We start from the raw sequence: 24,238 nt of genomic DNA, 5'->3' as shown, positions 1-24,238 counted from the left end.
GGTGTAGCCAGATGCTTAAGTGATAATCCCAGTCAGTCCATCATTTGAAAAATAAGGTTTTAGAGCTGTCTTTGCCCTAATATGGCAACTAGACATTCCTTTTTGGCAACTGTAGCCTTGGTTTAAGGAGCCATTTGGCACCCAGCTTATATGCCTGAGTTTCTAACACTGATTGGGGGCAATTCCGGATGTCAAATTTCTGGTGCACCATATTAAAGAGTGCTTTCCACCAGCACAAAGTCCATACTAGATATTGCCCAATGCATCTACACTTTTTAAAAAATCTTGTTTAATGATCCTTCCATGCAGCTTTTTTATTGCTTTTTTTTTTGCATGAGCAGACTTTTAACAGAATGTGGCTAATTATGTCAAGTGATAGGCAGTGATTTTATAATACAGAGACCAGCCTGCTGGGGGGCAAACGGAAGTCATCTAATTTGTTTAACTAAAGACAGAATGTTCTATGAACAGCATCACCCCCAAAGAGTTGAAAGTGCAGCCCCTTCTTCCTGCAATTCCTAATCTTTGACATTCTTCCCTGTTTAGAATTTTTATCACCCATTATTTCAATAAAGTTTCTATGGTTACAAACCTATTAGAGTTTGAGCAGTAGATGCTAGATAATCATATGAAAAATTCAAATTTTCTCCTTTCCTGGACTATGCTAGAGGCAGAAGATACCCATGTATGATGCCCCCCCCAAGTAGCCTGACAGGACATTTGAAGCAGCTCCTTAATTCTTAGACCTAAGGTGTATTGTTTACAATGGTCTAATGGATAGAGGACAGTTGGGAGTCAAATCTCCCATTGGTGGGATTTTCCCAGCATGCCTTGTGTAAGGATGAATGAATCTGTCAATTTCAATTATATCCTCTCAATTTCTTGGCATTTTAATGCTAATTTCTCTTAAAATAGACATTTTTGTACAAAGGTCTGATGAATATGCATGTTTTTTGCAAGCAATTTTCCCTAATATAATCCTTCCTTGTATGTTATTTTCATGAATGCAATGCATTTTTTGCACATCCTCTCCCCTAATAAGTTCATTTTTGTTCACAGTGGCTGGAGGCCCACATCACAAAATTCAGAGAATAGCAGATTTCAAGGGATAACCATGTTTCGGTCAGCATACTGGTTTGAAAAGTGTAAATTGGGTAGTTTCTTATTAAAATGCAGACAAAATCAATTTTCTTCCCTATTCAAAATTTATGGGTCAGCCGTGATCTCTTAACCTCACCTTCTCAGCCTTACAGAACCGGGGGTTTTTTTTGGGGGGGGAGAATGGAATCACCCCCATTGTTTGCTGCCCTCAGCAACTTAGGTGCCATCAACACTATACATTCAAAACCATTATCATATCACTTTAAACAGTTGTGATTCCTCCCCAAAGAATCATGGGGACTGCGTAGTTTGTTAAAGGTGCTGAGAGTTGTTACAGACCCTTATTTCCCTACAATTCTCAAGAGTTCCCTGGGAAGAGAGGCTGATTGTTAAACCACTTTGAGAATTGTAGCTCTAAGGAAAATATGGGTCTCTTAACAACCCTCAGCACCCTTAACAAACTACACTCCCAGGATTTCTTGGGGGAAGCCAAGCAGTATCACAGTGCTTTAAATGTATAGCACAGATGGTGGAAGGATAGGAAAGATGGTGGAAGGATAGGAAAGAAATGTGAGCAACAGCAACAGCCATAAAAATCTGTGTTGTACTGCAGGCTGCCTCTGTTGTGTTAGTTCTGTGGAAAGCTCATCCTCGAAAGGCCTCTCTTCTTTCCAAGCAGAGTTATTTCGTGCCCTGGCTCCAGGGACAAAATCATTGCTGAATGATGCCAATAATTAATATGAGTAATTGGAGAGGACCTGCGCAGGGCAGTCCTAGAGAGCCGGAGCAGTTTCAAATGCCAGACTCCTTGAGCCCTGAAGAAGACCTCACTCAGTCTCAGAGCTCCAACACCAAGATGGACTGGAAGACCGAAAGGAAGTCCCTTTACAAAGAGGAGGATACAACAGGAAAACTCTGACAGAGCTGTGACGAAGTTCCAAGGTGAGCAGAAACTAGGAGACGCGACTGAGCAAGAAAACCGTATCAACTATGAAAAGCCAATGGTTGGATCTAGAATTGCCCCTCTGTGACTAGAAGGGAATGATGGAACTGTGTTCAACACCATCTTCCATGCAGGATCCTCAATCTCCGAGTTCAACTTTTCAGGGTTGCAAAGGGAAGGAGGAATAAGCAAAAATAATTTCACTACCCCTTCCTCCATCATGAGCAGAACTCTGCTGAGGGCTAATCTGGATCTAACCTAATCTGGATCTAATCTGGATCTAAATTTATTCCCAGTCACCAGTACGGAAAGCACTCTGTTGGGGCGGGGGGAGAGTACATGCTTAGAGAACTCTGAGAAATTTAAAAATCTTTCTAAATAAAATAAATAAAAACAGATTTAAAGGGGGGGAAGGAGGTCAAGATACATCTCTTTATGGCTATACAGTGCATTTTTTTTTTTCAAATATGGAAATGTGCTTCTCAGGTTCCTCAATCAAAGCAGAGGGGTGCTTCCTTACTTATAAAATGCAGTAAATAAATCTGCAATATAATTTAATGTATTGCAGAGGACATGCGATTTGAAGGTAGAGGGAGGGAGCAAGGTGGTGCTTGCCGACCCCAATCCGTTGTGAGGAAGACCTGCTTACCATACAGCAGAAACAAAGAAGGAGCTGTGCTCAAAATCACTTCAAAAACTGTGATTGACTGGAACTGATTAAAATTCAAGCATTCCAAAAAAATAAAAAAAGGCTTCATTTTATCGGGTTGTGGCACCATCATGGATTCAAAGCATCACTCCAATCAAAGCCTAGCACTGCAGACATCCCACTCTCGCTTGGAGAACATGGGAGTCGCAATGGCCCATTTCATGTTACAATTCACAAACGTCTCTTCAAAAGAAGAACTACCCCCGCCCCCACAAAAGAAATCCCTGGGGAAAAGAAGAGAATTTTTAAAACCTTGCAGTTCTCAGGGTTTGTACCATAAATCATTTCATAAAAGCAAAAAATAACAATAAAAAAAAAACAAAATCACATCCACACCTGCTGTGTGGTGCATAATAAAAGCAGAAACCCAAAAGAAAGGCACAGAAACGAGAAGGAACACAAAAAGAAAAACTTGTTCTCAAAAGTGCCGGCTTGGGAGGATTTATCATAGCTCAGTACATTTCAGAACACAGATCCCATCTTCTGGCACCAATACTTAAAAGAGCTGAAGCTACTACTTGCACAACTATGGCTGCCTGTTTGGCATCAAGCAGAAGACAATAGCAGCAAGCCAATAAGGCATTTAAACAAAACAAAACAAAGCCTGAAAAGGGCCAAACAGCTCCCTCCAACACACTGGCAACCCAAATCAAATTCACAAGCTCTGACATGACTTCTCGTGGTTTATTAGAGCTTTAGAGAAAGCAGCTCATAAGGTGAGGAATGCGAAACTCAGGTCACTACTCCAAAACAACCCAAATATAGTAGATGCTGGGTTTCAGTCCAACTCCTCAGTATAGGCATGCTAACTTTCTTGGGGTCACAGAATATAATAGGGGCAATGGTGAGGAATGACAGCAGTTGTAGCCCAACAACATCTCCACCCCTAGTGTAGAGACAAGGAACCAGAAATACAGAACACAATTTCTGGAACTCAGGGACTGCCCAGATAACTCCACTATTATTTTAAAAGAGGCATATAATCAATACTCACATTCAACCCTTTAGGGAGTAATTGAATAAAGCCTCACAATCTTCTCTGCTTCTTTCTTAAGAAGATTTTTCTTATGCCTCTCTTTAGGGGGGTATTTGCTCTATAATAATACAACAAAATACAAAGACTCCATCAGCAGGAGAGGGGTGGTTGGGTTTTTTTTAGCAGAAAGCAGCAAGCTCCGTAGCAAAGTTCAAAAGTCTGATCTTGGATATATTTAAGGATATATGAGAGAGGGTGGAGTGGAAGAAGCATTGCATTCCAATGAGAATTTGTTGTGTTCCTTGTTTACATGTAATAATAACCATAGCAATGCCTTTTGAAAGCAAAAGAGGATGTGGGGTTTTTTTTTGGGGGGGGTGTCTTTTGATACCTAGTACATAGACCGCGGGTGGTGCTGTGGGTTAAACCACTGAGCCTAGGACTTGCTGATTAGAAGGTCGGCGGTTCGAATCCCCGCGACGGGGTGAGCTCCCATTGCTCAGTCTCTGCTCCTGCCAACCTAGCAGTTCAAAAGCACATCAAAGTGCAAGTAGATAAATAGGTACTGCTCCAGCAGGAAGGTAAACGGCGTTTCCGTGCGCTGCTCTGGTTTGCCAGAAGCAGCTTAGTCATGCTGGCCACATCACCCGGAAGCTGTACGCCAGCTCCCTCGGCCAATAAAGCGAGATGAGTGCCACAACCCCAGAGTCGGTCACGACTGGACCTAATGGTCAGGGGTCCCTTTACCTTTACCTTACATAGACCAAGTTCAGCAGAAGGAAGACTGGGATCTATCAGTGATGCTCTGGATGCTTTTCAACCAGTTGACAAGGATATTTGATTCCTAATTGGCTAACAATGGCAACATATCAGATTCCCACAGAAACCTGAGGGAAAGTCAACTGTTTGTCAGTCCTGTGTATTATCCCTACACTATGTCTTAGGTAAAGGGACGCGGGTGGCGCTGTGGGTAAAACCTCAGTGCCTACAACTTGCCGATCGCATGGTCGGCGGTTCAAATCCCCGCGGCGGGGTGAGCTCCCGTCTTTCGGTCCCAGCTCCTGCCCACCTAGCAGTTCGAAAGCACCCCTAAGTGCAAGTAGATAAATAGGTACCGCTTTCTAGCGGGAAGGTAAACGGCGTTTCCGTGTGCTGCACTGGTGCTGGCTCGCCAGAGCAGCTTCGTCACGCTGGCCACGTGACCCGGAAGTGTCTGCGGACAGCGCTGGCCCCCGGCCTCTTAAGTGAGATGAGCGCACAACCCTAGAGTCGGACACGACTGGCCCGTATGGGCAGAGGTACCTTTACCTTTTTATGTCTTAGGTACAAGCCCATGGCCATTCTCAGTGTTCCCTACCCATGCCACTGACTTCAGTGTTACATTCCAGACAATGTTGTGTCCTGTACCAGCCAGCTTAAATCTGTCAATTCAATTAGTCTTCATCTCATCTAAAGAGCAGTCAAAAATGTTTCCCGGGTGAGGATCGCTCCTCCTGCCCTGAATAACTGCTCTCTAAGCAAACCATTCATTATAAATAGACCCCATCTTCTGCGACTAAAGAAAACTAACACTTTGCCAATTGAAAGGCTTTTATGGTACAATGATATTTTAATTATATTGCAGGTGACAGTTACTTAAATGAAAAGCAGTTTCTTTGAAAGTTATCCACACTGTCACTATCTATATTCTGTTATTATTGATATAATACGATTACTTCTTCAGTATGATGCAGTTTTCGTAGTGTCAACAGAATTGCTGCTGCTTTCTGTACCCCAATTAGATATTTATATATATATATCAAGTGGTAGAGAAATGGTCTAAATCAGGCACATCCAACAGGTAGATCATGATCACTGGACGTCTGTGGTAGATCATTGGTAGATCACCGGCTCCCCCCAAAAACAGACCTTCCTCCTCTCTGAACCCCCCAAAACAGGGCTTTCCTTCCTAAAAATAGCTCAACAACTTTGACCTGAACAGTCTCACAGTCTCTTGTGAGTTGGCCACCCCTGATCTAAATAAATATTTTCTTCCTTCTCCCGCCCCTTTTGAAGACAGGACACAATACCCTAAGAAGACGACAATTGCAGATTTCCCCCATACTGTGAATATGGCTGATCTCATACGTCACACAATAAAGATACTGTAATTTCTTATAATTTGTATATTGTAATGTTTAATTGCTCAATCCACTGTTGTCATTATTGGGTGTGTTTTTTTTTTAAAGCCACACACTTTAGCAGCAATTTATGCATCTCCTCAGAAGCAAGCCCCACTGACATCAATGTCCCAGGAAAGTGTACATAGGATTGTAGTCTTTATCACTTATCACATTATCAAGTTGCCCTTGTGAAATTGGGCTGCAGGTTTCATATTTACTTATTGCTAGTATGCTGATTAACCACAAAAAACCTTTAAGTGGTTTACATAAAATATACATTAAAATTGTTGAAGAAAAACATAGTTAAAAACAAATTAACAAAAAACCCCTAAAATATAAATAACATCAGCAGTTAAAAATAGAATAAAGTCATATACTGTATTAAAAGACACGTCAACTCCACATATCTAGGTAGGTTCAGCTAAACAGAAAAGTTTTCAGTAGCCTCCAAGTACAGTGGTACCTCGGGTTACAGACGCTTCAGGTTACAGACTCCACTAACCCAGAAATAGTACCTCGGGTTAACAACTTTGCTTCAGGATGAGAACAGAAATCATGCGGCGGCAGCAGGAGGCCCCATTAGCTAAAGTGGTGCTCTAGAGGGTAAACAGGAAGCCAGCCACACATTGTCACATCAGATTAAATAAGGCTTTGGTCGACCCAAAATTCCAGCTGATACAGTATGTCTTTTTCTAGGTATGTTAGGAGGGAAAAGCCAGCATAACCTATTTGGAGCTGTCCAGGGTCCTGTTGTGCTTCATGTAAGAGAACTTTGCTCTGATTTTGCCTTCATTGACTGGGCTGGACCTGCTTGCTCTACCCTTACCTACCTATCCCTGTCCAGATAAAGGTGCAGCTGGGCCATAAGACAAAGCTGATGGAAGGCACTCCATGCTACTGAGGCCACCTGAGCCTCAAGTGACAGCAAAGAATCTAGAAGGACCCCCAGGCTATGTATCTGCTCCTTCAGAACAAGTGTAACCCCAGCAAGAGCAGGCAGCCTCCTAACCATCCAGTCTAGTGAACCACCCACTAACTGTCAGGAGCTCGTCCTACACTTGAGTAGGACCCTGGCAGAGCTATATGCGCAACTAACATGTTCTCTCCCTCCTGGTCTTTCGTTTGGGAGCTTCAAAAGCTTTCTTCTGCCCCAACATCACAGCGACCTATGCAAACAGACACCGGCACACTTAGGGATCTGCAGAGACTTCGCAGTTCACGTGACAGACCTCAGCAACTCAGCATTTTGGCTAATCTACTTTATTTACATATAAACACACATGGAGCACTGAAACATGGCTCCCTCTCTCTCTAGCATCAGACAGCAAAGATAAAAAACAAAGGACAATAGTCCCACTTCATGGAACACAGTAACACAAACATCCTGTCTCTGTCACTTCCCACTTTGTAGAGTCAAAACATACCACATCATGTGAAAGACAACAATCCCATGACTGCAATCACGGAGCAGGAATTCTAACACTAACAGTGCCTATCTGGATTGAGCATCAGTTTGTTGGCTCTCATTCAGTCCATTACCGAGGCACATCCACTTACATACTTGCAGGTGTAAAGCACAGCTGTATGTCCTCAGCATTTTGCTAACAAAATTCTGGATGTTCCAACTCAGCAGTTTCATGTAGATGTTAAACAGCATAAGGTAGGGGATAAAATCGAACTTTTGAGGAACTCTACATTGAAGGCTCCACGGGGCCAAAGAGCCCTCCCCAAGTATCATGCTCTGGGAACGACCATCCAAGAAGGACCAGAACCGCTGCAAAGTAGGGCCACCCACCTACAACTCAAACAGCCACTCCAGAAGGATACCATGGCTGGTGGTATTGAAAGCTGCTGAGAGGTCAAGGAGAATTAACAGGGACACATTTTCCCCAGATTCTCTCCCAACAGAGGTCTTCATACAGCTGGTCATCAAGCAGTTCCTGTCCCAAAACTGGGCCTAAGCCCTGTTTGAAATGGATCCAGAAAATCAGTTTCCTCCAAGAGTGCCTGGATCTGGTCCACAATCATCCGCTCAGGGATCTTGCCCAAGAAAGGGAGATTGGCAACTATATGCACACTTTCCCCATATGTATTTTTGTATGCATTTTCTATTGGATAACAGCAGCATTTGAGTAAGTTTGAACTGTGAAAGATAGAACTGTATTTCAGTTTGCGTATTGTTTCAGGAAGTGCATATCAGGTGGGCTTGCCTTAAAAAGAGAACCAAATCAGATTTCTGCCCCCAACTCTACTCTTGATAGAATACGATCTGGGCATTTCATTTTCCCCAGTACTTGGATTCTGCCATGCCTTTTCTCTCCCACCACCAGGTGCCTTTTGAAATTGTAGTAAAGCCTCTCATGTTGGGATACTGCCAGGGAGACAAAGTCCATCATGGCCCCAAGCCGTCTGCCGGACAATCCATCGATCTCCCGTAGGCACGCAGTATCAGCAATTAGCGACATGAGTTTCTAGAAAATATCTTGCCACATTCCAGAGCTCATGCACACTCTATCAGCAGATAATTCACAACAAAAGTTGCACGCAGGAGAGTATTATTTACAAGTTTTATTCAGCGTTGATCAGAACAAAGAAAAACATGACTGCCTGCATCAGTGTCTCCAGACACACAGAGAGAAAATGAAAGCAATAGGAAAACATAAACATCCTGTGAACAGGAAATGCGCAGACTCCGTGACTCACAAAGCCTGCTCCCTTTTAAGGTGGAACGGAAATATCCAACTCTACTCTTGATAGAATACGATCTGGGCATTTCATTTTCCCCAGTACTTGGATTCTGCCATGCCTTTTCTCTCCCACCACCAGGTGCCTTTTGAAATTGTAGTAAAGCCTCTCATTCAGTCAGCTTTGGGGCTCAGGGTTAAGTTGACTGAGGATGGGAATTATATTTAATGATATTCTAGCATGACAGAATTCTATTCTGTTTTGCTGTGGAGGGAAAGCAGCTGTTGCTACCTTTGGGTTGACGTTAGCTCTAAAGATAAGAAATTGGATTTTTTTTTAAGTGTCTAAAGTAAGGAAATGAAAACATAACTCTTCTCTGGTAGAAAAATAGCAAAGAACCTCAATAGGGTAGAGGGTATTCTGATTTTTATGTTAGGTGGTTTACTTTGAGGTTGATGTGTTTTGTTTTAACATGTAATTTACAAACAGGTGGGTATTTTTGATGCATTGTTTCATATTTTAAAGTAAAATTAACCACAAAAGCAACTAAGCTGAATCAACACATAACGAGACCGAAAGATGTTGATATTCACTGAAATGTTTGAAGAGTTCTGACTATTTCTTCAGTCATCACAAAGCTTACGGAATCAAAGGAGAACACAATAACTGCATGATCAACCTAATTATTCATCCTCCTTTAATTTAGTCATTTATATGGATGCCGTGTGCATGAGCCCAAATATGCTATGCCTCCAATTCTTTAGCCAAAGCAAAATCAAACATGCATTTTAAAGCACATGAATCACCACTTAGGTATCTTACTCCTGTCCATTTTATGTGCATTACTACCATTTACAAGATAATACCTTTTCCAGTTCAAATGTCACCTACACATTCCTTCAGCTAATTTAAGAGTATCCCCTTGACTTTGCCTATCCTGGAATCTAGAAACATAGGAACATAAGTAGCTGGAGAACATCCGGTCAATGGGTAAAATTAGACCCACCAGGGGTTCTAATTCAGCCTGTGGGACAATTTCCCTCAGCTATGCCCACCAACCACACACATCAGCTGTAGGGCAGGTAAAATTACTACTGCAAAAGCAACAATCAGAAACTTTGAAATAGATTCTCAGTTGTTCTTGCATTTGGTGTCTTTTAAATCTGGCCTCAGAAGCAAGCCCAGCTAGGATTGATTCCTGAGTGCAGCTGATCCCTGCCAGAAGTAGGGCTTGCAGCTGCCCCCCTAAAATTCATTCCATTCAGGAGGTCCCAACTACAAGCTCCCAAGTGGAGCTGAAAACAGCGAGCTTAAATTCAGCACCGACAGCAGGTCCTGCATTCAAGTACTCCATCATTCAAAGTTGATCCAAAATCAGCACATCTGTCATTTTGTAAATAATATTCCACACAATGGAGCTACGATTAGCAACGTGAAATAGAGGAGAGAGTAAAAGGATTTGGATTATAATAGGATAGAAGCTGCCAAATGAGCCTTTGCAAAAATTTCTGAGGCTTCTAAATGTGTTTCAGAGATGATCTTGTCTCTCTCATCTCCTCCCACTTGAGACTTTTGATGGATATAAAAATTCCATTATGTTGACCATCTTCTAATTGAACAAATCTGCAGCTGTTACAGGCTTTAGGGTACAATCCTACTCCCACTTTATACTTATTTCTGAGATGTATTGCACTGTTAAAATATGTATGTGTGTGCATATATATACACACACACAGACACACATGAAATCAAAAGGCTGGTTGATTCAATCTATTTTTGGCCCCTGTCTCTTTCATGATAATTATACACCACCCTCTGAGTGCAGAGAGGACGTCTCTATTGCATGTATCTAAGCTCCCGTGACCGTAAACGGGAATCTACTAGGGATGAATGAATTAGTGTATTTGTGGTTCATATCACTTTTGCATGCACTCACCTATAAGACTGTCCCATCCTGCATGTACATTAATTCAGCATTATTTGCTGCTTCTTTTCACACACACACAATCTACATGAAAATTCACATTTAAATTTCTAAGCACATTTTTCTCCCAGAAGATGCATTTCTAAACGTGATCATGTGGACAGAAAACATGGAGCATCCCAGAAGTGCAAAAGTTGCTGGATAACCACATTCCTATTTACACACTAGTCCAGGAGGGGTGGATCAGCAATGAAAGATTGAATCCTCCAACCATTCCTACCGCTATGGCAAAAAAAATTACTCATTTGTTGCAAGTTAGCCTAACACTCTCAACCTAGAATCAGAATGTGCTCCACAGCAGGTTTAGCACTGAAGTGGAAATGAGCCAACAAAAGGATAGCATCAACAAAAACTCTTCCTGCAAAACATCAGCAGAGGCTTGCAGAAGAATGTCATCTCACATGCTTCTTCAAACAGGCTAGAGCACAGAAACAGAAAGCAGCTTTATATACTAACCCATTGGGCTAACTAACTCAATACTGTCCACACAGACTGGAAATGGATATTTGGACAGGGTTGTTTTCCCAATCCTGTCTGACAATGTTGGGGATTGAATCTGGGAACTTCTGCATACAAGGGAGATGAACTACCACTTAGCTACATCATTTCACCTCTCAGGTTAAGCAGCACTAGCCATGGGTGACACTTGGAAAAGCCACCCACCCACTATTGCTGAAGGAAGACAGATGGGAGAATTACCACAGCCAGAGGCATCTCTCTCTCTCTCTCTCTCTCTCTCTCTCTCTCACACACACACACACACACACACACACACACACACACAAAGTCAAGGTGGATAGAATCCAAGGCTGGCCAAGTTATTATGGTGCATGGTTTATATTTTATAAGATACCACATATGGTGAGAAGAAAACAACTCTCCTAAGCATTTTAATTTCCATGGCAAAACCTCAAATGGTTTCAAAGTAAACAAATGTGTCCTTCCTTTTCAGCCCTGTGATTAAAATGTGCCCTTGATTAATCAACAAAAGCATAGTAATTGGTCTACCAATTACACCAGTAAAGACTGCAGCCTTGCTTGCTGGACATGCCTTGAATGGACAGTATTATTCCTAAGCATTCCATCCTAAAACATGCTTGCTAGCAAGTCAGCTCCATTGAAGATAATGGGACTAATTTATGGGTAAACATGCATAGAATTGGGCTGCACAGCCAGCCCTCTAAATATCTAATTATATTTTTTAGAGACATAGCCTCATAATTAGGAACAAAGACTTTCTTCCCATCCTTCCTTTCTCCCTGGCTCAGCTCAGAAGCACTGCTAAAAGACACAGCTTTAGGTAGACAATCTATTTGTAATGTCTTCCTGATTGAATATCAGCGCTTTCTTCTGTCACACTGAACTAATTGGTTTCCTGGAAAACAAATTTGCGACCCTAACTTTGCTTCCTCTGCTTCTTTGTTAAGAAATGTTCGTGTAGAAATACTGTGGAATTCCAACGGAAATGAAAAGATGTTTTCTTGCCTGTAGCAATAGAAACTGGATAAGGGGGTCAGCCATAGATGTCCATGAACGGCAGAGGTACCCAGCCTCTCCAAAATGTCAAAACCTCACTTTTAGCGCTGTTTCCCAAATTCTAGAGCGGTGGTTTTCAAATTTACAACAGGGAAAACCTTTGCCTGCCAAAGGGCCCTTTTGTATTTGTCTCTGGAGTTGACAACACACAACAGAAACTGCTCAACATTCCCCAGCCACTGGCCTTTGCAAGGGAAGATCAACAATAGCAAAGAAACAACTACTTAGGGCATCTTGTCTATCAGTTAACAAATTTTCTCATTAAGAAAGCCATAAGAAACTTCCAATGAAGTCCGGGACCCTAGAGGATATAGTTATTGATATTGATTAAAACTGTATTTGCAAAATTTAAAATTTATAATTTTTATAAATATAAATGACTACATCATCTAGGGGGTTTCCTGCAAAAAAAAACCAAACCCCAAAACTTTCTTATTAAATTAAAATCCATCATTTAGTGTAGTCCTTTAAAAAAAAATTAACAGAGGGAACACAGTTTGAAAACCATCATTATAGAAAAATAGCAATAAGAGTTGCAGACTTTTTATTGCGGTGGTAGTGTGATCCAGTTGCTTTTGTGGACCTCACTAGAAGTTCTTCTGACATTTTCTGCATCTACATGTCATTAGTAACTTCCTATGGAACTTTTCTTTACCTCTTATTTATTGCTCTCTGCATACAAAGGATTTGGGCAGTTAAAATACTGTAATCAAACTGCAACTATGGCACTCAAAATTCCCCTCTTCCCTCCTTATACACAAAGTCAACTGGAAATTCCACTGCTTCCTGAAGACAATCACATTTGCATCTGAATAAATCAACAAAAGAATCAAAATCCAAAGTTAAGAAGCCATCATAGCCTCTCTGCCTATATGGCTTTGCTATGTATGCCATATTGAATCCATTCTTTGGGGAAAGGTGGAATATAAGTCTTTAAAAATAAATAAATGCCATTGCAGCTTAGTGTATGGCTTGTAAACATAACACAGCATTTCCAGTTGGTCTTCCAGGTTGTGATGGGACAAAGGGGTGGATATGTTCTCTCAGGTATGATGAACTCAAGTCACTTAAGGCAATATGGGCCATCACCAACATTGTCAGCTAAGAGAAGATGGTAATAGAGAGACCAATTCTCTAAGCCTGGGGTGGGGGATCTGTGGCCCTCTCGACAGTACAGAACCACAACTCCTGTCATATTTGGCCATTGGCTGAGCTAGATGGGCTGGACAGAAACATCTGAAGTCCAACAACATCTGAAAGGTCAAAGGTTCCCCACCCCTGCTCTAAGAAGAATGATAAAGAATTTAGTTTGTCAAAACACACTGAAAACAATAATATACAACAGATAGGTAGCAATACTACAGTGGCATCAGTCTCCAGAACCTTCATATACTCTGTGTTTCCACTCTTTCTGGAGGTTGAGACTACTAGATGACAATTGTCCAGCTGGTCTTTTTGAGTTGTGCACTGATTTTGCAAGCCATTACATGGTTATGCATCAAAACACCTGTCTTGATGTATGTGGAGAGACTTGGATGAAGAATCCAGACCTCAGACTAGGTGGTGGTGGGAGGGCATCAGAGAAATTAGGAAAATGTTCTTCTAACCAAGATCAAAGTTCCTTCATGCAAATGAAGGATAATCTATGCATGTCCCAAAGAAAACCATCAAGTAACTTGGAAGATGTAAGGCAGCAACTGACAGATCAGTGTAGTTTCGTCTCTTGGTTGCCTTGGTAGCCCGTGGGAGGTCTGCTGAGTGCCTGAAAAATGTGCATTTATAAAAACATCATTTCAATGGGAGACATAGATGTCACCAATTAACTTTAGTTCAAGAAGAAGAGTAACTTTCCCATGTCAGTCAGATCGCAATTTTGAAGGGTTCATAAAATTACTAAATTAACAAGAAGAACACCTCTGCACTTCTTAAAAACCACTTTAGTAGTTCGACCTGTTGTATACAAACACGATATTTAAGGGCTTTGTTTTCTCCTGCTGTACCCTTGTAAGTCGCTTTATTGCTGCCAATTTCACCACTGAGATTTTAGTGCTGTGATATAATCTTTATTTGGGCAATTAAATCAGGCAGCAGGTTGGCATGTGCAAAAATGACTGTTTCATTCCATTTTTTTTAAAAGCCGAACACATACATAAATTAATTGTTTACATCCCATTCGTGCAATGAGGAAAATAAGGAAGTTTCTTTTTCAAAGAAATATAGTAGCTTGCTAATTATCCAGGCAATAGGATTCAAATATATTTTCAAAAGAAACTTATATTTCTTCTACCATTTTGAAAGGCAGAATGGAAACTGAATGCTCTTTTTGACATTTCATACTTTAATGCAAAGACAAAACACAAAAAAATATGGCAAATATGCCCTGTGGTAGTTGAGTCATTTTTATTTTTTAAAAAATAGTTATTCTGTAGTAGTGGCATTTACAGCTTTATTGTGGTTAAGTTTGTTGTATTCAACAGTTTGAACACAAAGGATTGTAATAATGTAAAAAAAAAGTTCTTGATCCATTAAAATAACAATACCATACACTGAGGAAGCAGTCCTGTGGCTGCTTACCAGGGAGTAAGCCTCAAAGAACTTGGTGTGCCTTGGTTATTTTATGTATCTGCATTGCACATGGTCTTTTAAGGGCTGGCTCCCTACTAGATCCATTTCATTTAGGGCAAAGAAATGCCCCTTTCATCAGGCCTTTGAAATGGAAGCTTTTGTGTTATGAATTACTTTAACGTTGCTTTGATTTTATTCTTATTCTTATAATATCATTCTTATTTGCACCAAGTAGTTTTCAATGCTAGTCCTACTCAGAGCAGACCCACTGAAATTAATACACATGCCTAACTTAGGCCCCTTCGTTTTAATGGGTTTACTCCAAGTAGGGCTAGCATTGTTGACAACCCATTATTTTGTAATTCCAAAACGAAATAGCTGCCCAGAGGACCAGTAGCTTAAGAGGTAAGGCAATACAATAAAAATAAGAGAGATTTCCTATATTTCTATTCAGATGAATAATTGCGCTGAAGTAAATAGGATTTCCCAAGTGAGTACGCAGGAATCAAATGAACAATGGATTGAAGCCCCAATATACAATGTAAGGCACAAGGAAAATCAGTTTGGGGGTTTCAACCTTGCCTTTTGACAAAACAGCATTTGTCTATGTCACTAAACCGCTAGGAAAAATTGACACTGACTGCACCCAGTGGTGTAGGTCAGGAAAAACTAGAATGGAAGCACTAGGTAGGAATAGAACAAACTGCACACAGCTCTCTGCAACATACCTAGCTACCAAAAAAAAAATCTTAAATAGATTTCATTAACTGCATCACATCAGTTTAACACTTTTTTAGCACCATATGACAAAAATTCATAAATCTGATAAAGTACCATTTCAGTTCTGTTTCCTGTAAATAAATATATTTTTCTCTGATAAGTGCATTGCAGGGCAGAAGATTTGTGTTTTATAGGAAAGCATTGAGTATTAAAACCTACCCTTAATATTTACAATTCAGCTATAAAAGCTTATTAGTGCAAAACACAAACATGCTGTTAATGACAACCTGATTTGACCAAAGGATTAAGTATTCTAAAGCCCACTGGTGTCAATATGTAGCTTTCATTAACTTCCCATTAGTTTTTCAACTATTATGAATGGATTTGTGCATCCAACCAAGACACAGTAACCCAGGTTGCACCATGTTTTGGAGGACTGGGAGTGTATTGTGGGTTTAAACACTCCATCCTCTTCCCCCTCCCTGATACTTCAATTACTCATCCATTTCTAAGTTGCCCTAACCACAGCTTTCTAATGTAGCATCCAGGTCTGAATCAAGTAAAACATGATTGGTGCTAACACTCAAACAAAGCACAACTTGAAACCATGGTTTGATGTCAGTTTGCAAAACATGAATTGTTAATGAATGCTAACCATGGTTTACCCAATTCAGACATCAAGGGAAAGTGTGGATAGTACAACCTGGAAACAGAGAAGAGAATTCATGTGTGTTAGAGAAGGAGGTCGCATAAGCAACATGGCACATTCCTAGACTTCTAAACTATGTGAGACTTTTCCAGAGCTAAAAATGCCAACAGGGAACCAGATGGTTTTAGCAGAACAAAATACCATCTTAAATATTTGAGCAGTCTCCCTACCATTCCACCACTGGCTTTGAATTAATCAGGCCAAGGTATCTGCAGATCACAATCCATTATTTAACAAATCATTAGAATGGTATGTAGATTAGACTCTACATCAGATGGAAGATCATAGATATGCTACACTTTCCCCAATGTGTTGGTGTTTGGCTGCTAATTACATCAGTGGCACAATGCTTCAGAAAATTTGGAAGCATTAAGCACCATAAAAAATAAAAATAAAGATCCCTCTCGTAATTATGAGGGTTAGCTACTGCTCTATTAGAGAGTTAATGTTTTGCATCATGGAGTCGTTCCTTTTTAAGAAAGATATGAGAACAACCAATGCATGCTAAGATAACAAAACACTACTAACCAACTCAGAATCTAGTGTTCTGCTGCCCAAGATTGTGCATATTTACTCAGGAGTAAGTTCCCATTGAGGTCCACGGTGCTTACTCCCTAGGAAGTGTGTACAAGATTGGAGCCAACAGAGCAACATATTAGACCACTGGATAAGCTGAAGTTTTGCTTTGTTTTATTGCTTCCAGTCTTCAAGAAGAAAGAACACATCCCAGTAAATCCAGAACTCATCTGGTGAGATCTAAGGTTTGGAAGAATTTAATACTGTGATCCTAACTACGCTTACAAAGAAGTAAGCCCCCCCCCCAACGCAACTGAACTTATTTCAGAGTAAACATGCCAAGAGCAGCACTGCACATTATTATCTGCAAGTCAAGGTCAGGGATTTTGTAATAAACTTTCTGCAACCAAAATCTCAGCCAAGTTGCTATTCTCTTTAAGTAGCTCTTGTGCATGTGTCTTTTGACCACTAGCTTGCTCTTTCTCAGTATGCACAGAGTAGCTTTTTCTGCTTCATTTCTGTATTGCTTTTACCCCTCAAAGAACCAGGAGAAGACAAACAGGCGACTGACGTGTCACTGAATTACTTCACCTTACTTCTGAGAAAAACTGCTTAATATTAGGTTGCATATCTCTAAGGAAAAAACAGGGAAAGTTCTGATGTATCTTTAAGACTTACAATGTATCATGCCAAAAGGTTTTGTGGCTACAAGCAACCCACTTTGTTATATTCAAGAGGATACATATGGCTGCAGCCACAATCCAATGCACATTTACTTGAGAGTAAACCTCACAGACTTACTTTTGTATAGGATAGCAAGCGACTTCTCGTCCATGAAACCTTATACCACAAGATCAGTTAGCTTTTCGAAAGGTGCCACAAGACCCTTTCTTCAACGTTGCTACAACAGACTAACACCATTACCTCCTCTTGGATCAATATTCATGGAGTTCTTCTTTTAAAAATAATAAGGAACAAGCAACAATGGGTCACCCCATCCACTTCCCAAAGTTGCGAGGTTCCAAATCTACCAACCCACCAGCATTAGCCATCAGCAGAGTTGGGAACAAAAAAAAAAGCCCTTTTCATTTAACGCAATTTCTGTGGGAGAATAAAATCAAACCCAGTCCCCTGCGGAGATGGTTACAAAAACAGAAGGTTAACGCTGTTTTCTTAATTGGCAATCTGTCTTTTAAAATAAATAAATAAATCCCCGCATCTTATTTGGGAGGGGAAAAAGCAAAGTAACAGCTGCCCTGACATCAATACACTTTGGAAGTCCAACAGTGCAGGCTGGCAAATAATCCGGCATCCCATTGTGGGGAACTGACAGTTCACAGCTGAGAGCCACTGGACTTCTCAACTCTCTCGCTCAGACATGAAAACAAAAGCTTGCTCTTCTCCACCAACCCCCAGCCAAACACACGCCTCCAGTAGTACTACTCTCTCACACACGGGAAAAGCTCCAGAAAAGTAGGCGAGCTGAACCCAAAGCGGGGCATCCACAGGGTGGGATCTATAGGTATTGGAACCAAGGCAGAGGTGGGCAGGGAAGGAGTTGGGCGGCTGCCTACCTGACTCACCCTAAGGTCTGAGGAGGTCGAAGCTGCTAGGAGAGATCAGTCCAGGGGCTCGCCTCCTCAACTTCGGGCATGGGCTGCGGGGCAAAGCCCGCCAGGCCACGGCTCCAGCTGAAGTTTCGCTTGCAAGAAGCAAAAAGAACCCCCAAACAAGCAAACCCTCTTGCTCTCCAGCAACCTGCGCTCCAGCAACCTTGCCAATACGCGCTTCCCCTCGCCATGCAAATCCTCTTTTAATTAGGCCAATAAAGTTCCATCTGCGGGGCTTCCTGGATGCTCCTTCGTCCTCGCGTTCCGGCTGCCGGCGAAGCCTCCTTGAAGGGCATACGAGCATCAGGGCGATGCTCCGGAGGAGGCGGCCGGGCGCCTCTGCCCCGCCAAGTGCGCCCAAGCCCTCCAGGCGCCCATGCCGCGCTCGCCCCTCGCCCAGACATCTTGCTCAACGCCCCCCAGCCCAGCCCAGCCCAGCCCAGCCCTGCCCGGGAGCGGCCGATCCCCTGCCCCGCGCCGCCCGAGTCCAGCCCTTCCAACAACGGATGCTGCGCGGGGAGATCCTGCCCCTTACGCACAGCCACAATACACACACAATACACACAACACACACCCAGAAAGAATCCTGCCCGGCGCCAAACCTCACCGGCGGGGCTCGGCTCACGTCCTTCCCTTGACTGGCGGCAGCAGCAGCAGCGCGGACGCTTCTCAGCGGAGTTCCGGCTCCCGCTCGCCGCTTTCCTGCCCGGCCGCCCATTCCGCCAGCATCCCTTCTCCCTCCGCCGCCGCCGCGCCGCCAGCCCCGCTCTCCCCGCAGCTGCACCAGCCGCCGCGGCAGCAGCAGCAGCAGCGATTCACGCCGCACGCCCAGCCAGCAATGGAACTCGGCCCTCGCCGACTGACAAGCGCCGGCAGCCAATCGGCGCCTCCTCGGGCTCCCCGGGAGAGAGGGGCGCCCACCAATGGCGGGAGGAGGGCTGCCCGCCCAGCCGCTTCCCCCGCCCACCCAGCCCCCGTGGTCGCCTCCTCGCGTTCTTCTTCTCCCCCTGCCTCAGTCGGCAGCTCGGCTTCCGGGAGAGCGGGGAGGAAGGGGCCGCCGGCTCCCGGTGGGGCTTTAGGGGTCCGCAGCGCCGAGGTGCGCCCGCCTTGCCCGAGGCTACCTTTAAGGTGGCTTCGGCCATCCCCTTCCACCTTAACCGGGGGATCGGAGGGACTCGGCGGTGGGAGGGACCCAGGGTCGAAAGAGAGGGGGCGGGGGACGAATCGGTACCAAAGGAATCACTGCTTCTTCGGGAGAATACCTTTAGAGTAAGCGTTGCACGCAAGGAAGGTGGGATTAGCATCGCGGGGGGTGGGGAGTATAGGGCAGAGCTAGCAAAATATGCCCCCATGCTGAAGGTAGGTTTGCACCTGCTGCAAGCAGAAAGTGCACCTTTCTGATGCCTTGTCCCTGGTCACTCCAGCCTTCCCCGTTCCTTTCCTCCCCAGCCCCTCTCCCCATTTCCCTTTTCTTATCTGAAAGCTGGCATCGTTGCGTTTCTAATAGGTATTTAGGAATGGGGCTGTGGGGTGAGGGAATGTAGCAGAGCCATTGGTAACAACAAAGGAGAGGTTCGTGGCCAAGGATGGAGATTGTCCCCAGCAATAGGGAGAGAACTTGTTTTTGTTTTTTGAGTTTCATGCAACATAGTCTGCTTCTCAGTCTCAAAGGCTATGTACAATTTAGCAACTTAGTCTTAGAACACAGTAAGGTTGACTTCACCCAATATGCATTGCCTGTTTGGTTTCATCTACACCTGCTACCCCCCACCCACCCCACTGGAAAACGCCTACTCTCACAGCTGGCATTTGCACATGCAGTCTCGGGTGTATACATCACAGTTTCATCATGAAGTGAATGTGCCTTATATTTTCAAATCAGATGGAAGCTGGTTTGAGGGGAAGTACATCCAACCGCTGTATTTCTCAAAAATTACAAGGCAGATACAAATTGTGGCTAATGTCATAGAGCCATAGAATTGTAGAGTTGGAAAGGACCCAACAATCCAGGAATCATAGCTACAGAATCCTGGACAGATGGCACCATAACCTCTGCTTAAAAGCTTCCAAGGATGGTGAGGCCACCACCTTCTGAGGGAGCCCATTTGACTGTCGAACAGCTCTTACTGTCAGAAACTTATTCCCAATGTTTAGTTGGAATCTCCTTTCTTGCTATTTGAATCCATTGGTTCATGTTCTACCCCTTGAAGCCTCAGCAAACAAGCTTGCTCCATCCTCCATGTGACAGCTCTTCAGATATTTGAAGATGCCTATTATATCTCCTCTCAGTCTTTTCTTTTCCAGACTAAGCATACCCAACTCCCTCAACCTTTCCTCATAAAGCTTGGTTTCCATACCCTTGATCATCTTGGTCTCCCTCCCATGCACACGTTCCAGCTTGTCAATATTCTTCTTAAAACTGTGGTGTCATGTCATATGCACATGGCTTCAAACACTATTGGCGGGGGCACCAGTAATGTGTCCAGAGCCAAATGAATGGGAGAGCCCATAACCAAATATTTATAACAATTTTGGAGTGTATACAATGTCCATGGGTTAAAAGGAAGATGAAACACATACAATGTTATGTATTTCATTGGCTTCAGAACAAAAATAACTTGGAGAGTAAAGCATGGAAGAGAATCCCGTAATCCATGTTGTCTGGTGACAATGTTAGAAAAAATCTGTTATTTGAGAACTTGTGGATTCACTTCCACACATTTGTGTGTGTTGATATGCATTCGTCTCACTTCAAGATTAGCACCCTGTATTGGGTGCATGTGTGGTGGAAGTGAACTCCAACTAAGTCATACTCAGACCCACTGAAATCAGTTATCTACTCTGAGTACAGTATGACCAGTATTGTATATTACCCAGCTGTAGCATGTCTTTGCATCCTTTACTGTGTGAATTTGGCAGTATATACTGTATATTTATAGGCACCTGTCAACCATACCACCTCAGGAGAAACATCAAAGTTTTTCTATAATGCTAAGGCACTTGTTCCATTAATATATTGGTCTTTCTGTGAGCATTTAAGCCTTTCAACAACCCTTTGAGATAGGCAGTGAGCACCATAGCCAAGTGTGGATTTCAATAGGGACAAATGTGAGGCTCTGCATTTAGGCAGGAAGAACTAGCTGCACAAATATAAGATGGGAAACATCTGGATTGCCAATAGTCCATGTGGAAAGGATCTAGAGGTCTTAGCAGACCACAAGTTTAACATGGGTCAACAGTTTGATGCAGCGGCAAAAAATATATGCTAATAATGTTCCAGACTGCATCAACAGAACTATAGTGTCCAGATCACAATACGTTTCTGAGCACAATTCAAAGTGTTGGTGTTGACCATTAAAGCCCTAAACGGCCTCAGCCCAGTATACCTGAAGGAGTGTCTCCACCCCCATTGTTCTGCCCGAATGCTGAGGTCCAGCGCCGAGGGCCTTCTGGCGGTTCCCTCATTGCGAGAAGCAAAGCTACAGGGAACCAGTCAGAGGGCCTTCTCAGTAGTGGAGCCCTCCCTGTGGAACACCCTCCAATCAGATGTCAAAGAGATAAACAACTACCTGACATTTAGAAGACATCTGAAGGCAGCCCTGTTCAGGGAAGTTTTTAATGTGTGACATTTTAATGTATTTTTAATCTTTGTTGGAAGCCGACCAGAGTGGCTGGGGAAACCCAGCCAGATGGACGGGGTACAAATAATAAATTATTATTATTATTATTATCAAGGGATGTTACAGTCCTGCTCTATTCTGCCTTGGTCAGACCACACCTGGAGAACTGTGTCTAGTTCTGGGAACCACAAGTTAAGAAAGATATTGACAAGCTGGAACATGTGCAGAGGAAGGCAGCCAATATGACCAAGAGACTGGAAATCAAGCCTTCTAAGGAACGGTTGATGGAGTTGGGCCTGGAAAACAGGAGGAGATATGATAGCCATCTTCAAATATCTGAAGGGATGTCACATGGAGGATGGAGCGAGCCTGTTTTTAACTGCTTTGGAGGCTAGGACGTGAACCAATGGATTCAAGTTACAAGAAGGGAGATTCCAAATAAGCATCAGAAAGAACTTTCTGACAGTAAGGGCTATTCAACAGTGAAAGAGACTCCTATGAGAGGTGGTAATTGAGTAGATTGGAAGTCAGACACAAAGGTGGGGTGAAGGGTTGGTGGATGGTGATGGGGAAAGGAACTATTTGTGGGATTGAGTGTAAGTATGTTTGAACATTTTTAAAGATTGTATGAAATGTATGTTTGTATGCTTGTATATGTGTATTAATGATGAATTAAAAAATAAAAATTGTGGAGAAGAAATAATAAAAAAAAGAGAGAGGTGTGGCCTCTCCTTCCTTGGAGGCTTTTAAGCAGAGGCTAATTGGCCGTCTGTCATGCATGATTTAGTTGAGATTCCTGCATTGCAGGGGGTTGGACTAGATGACTCTCAAGAACCTTTCCAACTCTATAATTCCATTATTCTATGCTTTAACATCTCAGATTCTTACACTGTGTAATTTATGACAGAAAATTATAAGTTCTCTTAAAGCCTTACAGCTTGAAACATTTTTCAGGCCTGAGGGGACTTAGGATGTTTGTGTACATAGCATGTCAATATAAAATAGCTAAAAGCCCAGCAGGAAACTGCATTTTAAACAAGTTGCCACAATGTATACTGCCGATTCTGTTTAATTCAGAATTAGTTACAAGTATCATCAATATCAACGCCACGTTGTATGTATTTTGTCAATCCACAGAGATCTGCAGCAACTGTGCAGAAATCCAAAGTGCCACAGCAAACGGAACATGAAGACACTTTTCTTCCATCTAGCAACTCAACTTACAAAAACTAAAAACAAAACCTTTCAATCTATTCAGTAAAAGCACCCCACATTTCTTCAACTGCAAAGCACTTAAAGAGCAAAGCATTGATCCCAGCGCTAATAAAATCCATGGCTGCATGTCAACATTGCTTGGGTTAATTACCCTTGGGTACCGGAGGATTAAAAACAAATGTGTGCAAAGAGATGTCTTAAAGAGAGCTAGCTAGCTTAAGAACAGCAACACACCATTCACAAATATAAGATGATCTTCATTGGCAGGAAGACAGGACTCCTGAACAGACTGACAGCAACACCAAAACATGCTAAACTTCAGCAGAAGTTGGACTTGGAAAGAAAAAGCCCAGAGGACGGCAAATGAACCCCCAGCATTATATTGGTCAGGATGCAAGTAATAAAAGCTTCCCCTCCTCCCTGCCCAAACACAATAGTGTGTTACCATCATACTCAGCCACAATAGACTCTTATCTAAAGTTATTTATTACTTAAGACAGAGCACCAGGCACTCCTCACCTCAAAATGTCAAAATCTTAGAAGATGATACAAAGCAGTGTCTCCTATACAGTTTTATGGATGGGAAGAGCTGTGAGAGAATGGCTTAGCCCAGAGTCGATGGCAGATAATAAAGATTAGCAGTATAATAACTTGTTTTTTCCTATTATGATACCGTAAGGAGAAGGGTTCAGGCCATACGCCATTGCCAAGCTTCTGTTGTGCTTTGTAGCTTCCTGAAAAATCTTTCTGCATTTTTAAAAGTCATTTTCCTGTCATGTTTTCAGATAGAACTTTAAATTATGAGGGCAGCACATTTGAAAGGCAACATAACCGGGAAGCAAATAAGCTGCACATATGTTGTGTTTTCCAAGCTTGTGATTCCTAAACCAAGATTTCAGTTGAAGGCCTCAGTGCTTTACTTGGGAGTAAGCCCCGCTGCGGACTTATTTCTGAGTAGACATGTACAATTGCACCATTAGGATATGATCTTAAAGCCACTTTCTTGGGAGTAAGTTCTACTGACCTTGGTTGGATGTCCTTCTGAGTAAATATGCACATGTGGTACTGCAGTCCTTATTTTATGCTTTTAGAGCAATATCAGAGTTTCTGTCCAGGAAGCTTGAAGATCCCTCCCTCTTTGACCAGTTCCATAATTGCATAGCTGTTTATGGGCAATATTCTGAGTG

The 24,238-nt window shown here is 42.6% G+C and overlaps 1 protein-coding gene across 4 annotated transcripts in view; it reads right to left on the bottom strand.

Annotated features, from left to right (window-relative positions):
- B3GALT1 (beta-1,3-galactosyltransferase 1) overlaps positions 1-19,052 on the bottom strand; it is a 344,225-nt gene extending 325,173 nt beyond the window's left edge. For 3 of the 4 annotated variants that reach the window (XM_082237024.1, XM_082237022.1, XM_082237025.1), the window contains exon 1: positions 18,824-19,052. The gene's annotated coding sequence lies outside the window, so the exon portion shown is untranslated. Of the gene's footprint in view, positions 1-18,790 lie in introns of all 4 variants that reach the window. The other variant, XM_082237023.1, reaches the window with a different exon arrangement.
- Positions 19,053-24,238: the final 5,186 nt, after the last annotated feature.

The sequence above is a fragment of the Podarcis vaucheri genome (assembly GCF_965113315.1).
Source record: "Podarcis vaucheri genome assembly, chromosome: 1".
NCBI lineage: Eukaryota > Metazoa > Chordata > Lepidosauria > Squamata > Lacertidae > Podarcis > Podarcis vaucheri.
Note: the sequence above shows the minus strand (reverse complement) of the source record. Positions and strands in the feature narration are given on the sequence as shown.